Genomic DNA, 5,882 nt, shown 5'->3' on the forward strand with positions numbered 1-5,882 from the left:
ATAGTGGGCGCTGGTTGGGATTCTTGACCTCCCATAGTGGGCACTGGTTGAGATTCTTGACCTCCCATAGTGGGCAGAGGAGGTAACTTGCTGTGTCTTCTATACCCCTATAATATCTGTTTTCAAACTTGCTTTCTGTCTTTTTCTTGGAATGAGATTACTTGGTTTTGTCCTTTCCCTGGACAGAGTCCTTGGCAGGGAGGGAAGCAGTCAGTGTAATAATTATAGTTTTGGGGGATTATAATATTTGTTGTTGTTGTAAATCATCTCTCTGTTATGATCTTAAACTAAGTACATTGATGGTATGCTCCTGGAATCTACATCTGTTCCTATTTATTTTACCATCCCCTTTGTCTTACTTTTCTTATGTGCTTTTAATTGTAAATCTTGATATTTTTTACTATCCCATTTTCTTCTTTTTAACTGGCGCTGAAATGACCTAGATGTGTCGCAAGCGCAGTAACATCCTTAAAAACAAAAACAAACAATCATTTTAAAGAGGTAGAGTACGGTCTTTGTTTCACGCCCGATAGGTTACGAGTTCGAACACCCGCTGTGCGGTGTGGCCTTGAGCAAGTCACCCCGCCTGGGTTATTCCAGTCATCTCTTGGAATAGACGCTAAAAACAATTTTCCCCTTTGTGATGAATAAAGGGAATTTTAGTTTCTTGTTTATTTTTAATTTTCAGCAAGAAAAGTAGTTCTTGATGGAAAGCCAAAGGAGCCTCGTAGTCGCAATTAATTCAAGTTTGCATGGCGTTAATCAGATGGTAACAATTGCTTGTTACATAATGGACAGAACTGCGTGTGATTCTCCTCTAGAAGGTATACTCACAGATACGGGACGTTTGTCTATCGCAGACGACTTTCCGCCAGTGTTAAAAACGGAGACCAAATCATAAAGGACCGACCCAGTCGTCATTACCAGCACCATCACTAAACACCTGGTTACACACACACCTGTCACCTTGTAAGGCATCGAAGAATGGGATCCCGTAGGAAATAATAGAAAAGACAAAAGGAGAGAGAGAGAGAGAGAGAGAGAGAGAGAGAGAGAGAGAGAGAGAGTACTGGAGTAGTGATAGTAGTAGTAGTAGTAGTAGTAGTAGTAGTAGTAGTAGTAGTAGTAGTAGTAGTAGTAGTAGCAGTAGTAGTAGTAGTAGTAGTAGTAGTAGTAGTAGTAGTAGTAGTAGTAGTAGTTCTTGTTGTTGTTGTTGTTGTTGTTGTTGTTATTGTAGTATAAGTGGTGGTGGTAGTAGTAGTAGTAGTAGTAGTAGTAGTAGTAGTAGTAGTAGTAGTAGTAGTAGTTGTTGTTGTTGTTGTTGTTGTTGTTATTTGTAGTATAGGTGGTGGTAGTAGTAGTAGTAGTAGTCGTAGTAGTAGTAGTAGTAGTAGTAGTAGTAGTAGTAGTAGTAGTAGTAGTAGTAGTAGTAGTAGTAGTAGTAGTAGTAGTTGTTGTTGTTATTATTTATAGTAGTAGTAGTAGTAGTAGTAGTAGTAGTAGTAGTAGTAGTTGTTGTTGTTGTTGTTGTTGTTGTTGTTGTTGTTGTAGATGCAGCAGCAGCAGCAGTAGAAGTAATCTTGTCGGTGTTATGATAGCTGCATTGGTAGTGGAATGAATAGCTGTTTTTGTGTTGATGATGATGATTTGATGATAACGAATATGATGACGACGACGATGATGATGATGATGATGATGATGATGATGATGATGATGATGATGATGATGAGGCCCTGGGATGTGCGAGTACCCCACAGTACAGGAATAGGTTAAATGATCAAGCCAACGTTCACTTATTTACAGGTCTGACTATAATTATGGGCTCATTGTTGTGATGGAAATACTCCCAAACCAAAGGAAGATATTTTCTATTACAAAAATGTTTTAAAAATATCAAGTCCATCCTTACATTGGGTTATTAGACCTGCAAATAAGTGCACGTCGGGTAGATTGTATCTTCTCTTATCGTCAGCTCGTGTTTGGCTCGGACAACTAAAATACCCTTGAGTTGCTTTTTGTTATCACGTTATCAATACAATGTTAAACCATTGATGCTTTCAATCTGTCTGAACAATGTTGGCGTGTGTGTGTGTGCGTGTGTGTGTGTGTGTGTGTGTGTGCGTGTGTCTGTGTGCGTGTGTGTGTGTTTGTGCGTGTGTGTTTGTGTGCGTGTGTCTGTGTGTGCGTGCGTGTGTGTGCGTGTGTGTGTGTGTGCGTGTGTCACATTTGGGTTTCAAGGCAGTTGCTTTGTGACTCGTGATATTATGTACCTTTCGTTTATCAGAAAGCTCGATAACACACACATATAAACACACGCACACACACATACATACACACACACACATACCATACACATATATACATATATACACCTTTGTTACGTACATATACATACATTGATATAATTATATTTTGAGTGGTGGAAAATATAATATTTTTGCTTTTTCTAAAATACGATAATGATGGTGATAATAATAATAATAATAATAATAATAATAATAATAATAATAATAAAATAATAATAATAATAATAATAATAATAATAATAATAATAATAATAAATAATAATAATAATAATAAAATAACAATATAATAATAATAATAAATAATAATAATAATAAATAATAATAATAATAATAATAAATATAATAATAATAATAATAATATAATAATAATAATAATAATAATAATAATAAAAATAAATAATAATAATAATAATAATAATAATAATAATAAATAATAATAATAATAATAATAAATAATATAATATAATAATAATAATAATAATAATAATAATAATAATAATATTAATAATAATAATAATAATAATGATAATAACAATAGTAATAATAATAATGATAATAATAATAATAATAATAATAATAATAATAATAATATAATAATAATAAATAATAATAATAATATAATAATAATAATAATAATAATAATAATAATAATAATAATGATAATGATAATAATGCAGATGATAATAATAAAAAAAAAAAAATAATAATAATAATAACAATAATATTAAAATAATATAATAATAATAATAATAATAATAATAATAATAATAAACAATAATAATAACAATAGTAATAATTAATAATATAATAATAATAATAATAATAATAATAATAATAATAATACAATAATAATAACAATAGTAATAATAATAATAATAATAATAAAATAATAATAATAAATAATAATAATAATAATAATAATAAATAATAATAATAATAATAATAATAATAATATAATAATAAAAATAATTTTAACAACAATAACATGTCATCACATATCTATTATGTGACTTGGTACCATCTCCATCGTGACCTCCTCATCAAATCTGTGTATTTTTTCTTCACCCAATCCACGTGCTCGGGACAAACGCTTAGGCAATATTTTGGACAGAAAACTCGTCCTTCAAATATCGATCGATTCAAATGACTCTCATCTCGTCAAAAACTTTCAAACCTGAGAGTCCCTTGATGTCCCAGTATCCTTTCAGATCCATGAAGCCGGAGTTTATTCCGGTTTCCATAGCGTGAAATGGACAATAATAATATCTACGCACTGGATAGGACGCTCGTCTATCATAAAGTACTTTCCGACAGATCTTAGAGGCCCAGCTACGCAATGAATGCTGGGTGGACAGAATAGGGAAGGTTCAGAAACAAAATCTCGAGTGCACCCGGGATCGACCTTGTTCCCTTTAGGTATGAAGCAAGAGCTCAACTCAACTGACCTATCGGAACCCCTTTGATGTTCCAGGATGGAGATTTTTTGCCAAGATGAGATTTATTTTAATCGATCGATATTTGAGGGACGACTTTTCTGGCTAAAGTTTAAAATAAGTGATTTTTGAATATTATTTTTTTGTTTTTGTTTGTTTGTTTCCTACAAAAAATTTGGGGAATTTTTTTATTTTTTTTGGTCATATTACGACAGTTTAGCGATTGCAAAAATCTGTAAGAGAGACACGACCTCACCCCCCCCCCCTTCCCCCTCCCCCCTCCCCCCTCCCTCCTCCTTCCTATCCCCGATAACCAAGGAGAGACACGTCTTCAGCCCCCCCCCCCCCCCGACGATAACCAATAATACAGATATACACTTACAACACAATCATCTTGATTGATAAACACAAAATACGCCCACTTTGGGTTTTGAATGTCAAGATAGTTTTCCATTGTCAAGATAATGTTTTAAAGATCGATCAGGGACATCCAGCCTCATTCGGCCACTGGGAAAGGATAACGTTTGACAGCGCCATCTACAATTTAGTGGACTTGTATAGCGGCTTTCTTTTCTCATCGGACCGGCTGGAATAAACAATTTATTCTCTTGTGCGTACTTTTCTTTTTAATAAACAACTACTTTTGTTTGTTTTAAGAATTGAATAGAATTTTTTATGAACAAGGGTTTTGAGCTCGGAGCCTTCCATTTTCAAATATTTCGTTTACTTTAAAGGTGCAATCGATTTATTTACGTTCATTTTCTTTCGTATATAAAAGCTTTTTTGTTTGTTTGTTTGTTTGTTTGTTTGTTTGTGAGTAGTTCTCATTAAACTGTATTAACCAGACCTTAAACGTGCAAGGTTACACAGAGTTTTGTGTGTTACATTTCCGGATGGCAATGTTGTGAGTTTCTTAGCCAAGCGCACAGCATCTATAGATTGGACGACATTGACGTCACTCAGCTCTTTGTTGTTGTTCTTAGACAGCCATTTTGGTGATTACTTATCACTCAATAATTATATCAGACTATACACGTTCAAGAATGCACATAGTTTTGTGTGTTGGTGCGTTATATCTGGCTGGCGGGTGTTGTGAGTATTGTACCAAAATAGACACACACACACACACACACACACACATATACACACACACACAATCAATCAAACCAATTTTCAGCAATCCCTTGGTATGTCCATAATTTGTTTACAAGTATTTATTTATTATCATATTTTTATGACTTTGTTTTTAAAGGTGGAAAATCTTCAAAGTAGCTATGCCATTCTTAACTCTCTCTCTCTCTCTCTCTCTCTCTCTCTCTCTCTCTCTCTCTCTCTCTCTCTCTCTCTCTCCCGGTGTGTATGTGTGTGTGTGTGCATGTTTATCTGTGACTATGAATTTATTACCGTTTGTAGGTGACATGTCACACATGTCTTCATCCAGTTTGACAGCGTGGGTCACCACTTGAAAAAATAAGTTATGCCATTCCGCCAGGACATCGAAAGATATCGTCGCCTAGGCATTCCTTGAAGGAGTATAGATAATCTATCAAACAAGATGTCTGATATCAACAGGAATCACCCATGTTGTCTAAGTGACCAAATCGGGGGGTTAATAATCTTGCCCAAAGAAAAAGAAACGAAAGTGCCTGAAGCGGGGTTCGAACCCGGGACCTTACGGGTCAGAGTGCAATACCTTAACCGCTCGGCTACTTTAAAATAAATAGATAAGTTTGAACATAAATATAGGGCATTTCTAAGGATATACCATGCTTAATGCGCTATATACCCCAAGCAGGCCGGACTGGAAGCATGTCCTTTCCACCCCAATCTATAAAAAGTGCAAACGAAACCTGGCTTCAAATTATAGACCTGTATCTCTAACTTCAACCGTTTGCAAGATATTAAAACACATTATATGCAATTCCATCATGGAATACTACAACAAACACACATACTAGTCAACCACCAGCACGGCTTCATGCAATAACGGTCATGGGAGACACATTTAATCAATACAATAGAAAAAATTGCAAGATCACTAGACAACAAAAAAATTTAATTGATCTGCTGGTACTAGACTTCTCTCAAGCATTTGACATTGTTTTTTCGGAATTCGGAATATCGGGGGTACTGAAACAAATCA

At 34.1% G+C, this 5,882-nt stretch overlaps 1 protein-coding gene across 1 annotated transcript in view; it reads left to right on the forward strand.

The window, feature by feature from the left end:
- Positions 1 to 4,237: 4,237 nt before the first annotated feature.
- Positions 4,238 to 5,882, forward strand: part of LOC144979054 (MAM and LDL-receptor class A domain-containing protein 1-like) — a gene marked incomplete in the record, with an annotated part of 24,197 nt that continues 22,552 nt past the window's right edge. Inside the window, 1 exon segment of the mRNA XM_078925668.1 lies at positions 4,238 to 4,349.

The sequence above is a fragment of the Berghia stephanieae genome, chromosome 8 (genome assembly GCF_034508935.2).
Source record: "Berghia stephanieae isolate SIO BIC M18660-M18661 chromosome 8, UCSD_Bste_1.3, whole genome shotgun sequence".
In the NCBI taxonomy this organism is placed as follows: domain Eukaryota; kingdom Metazoa; phylum Mollusca; class Gastropoda; order Nudibranchia; family Aeolidiidae; genus Berghia; species Berghia stephanieae.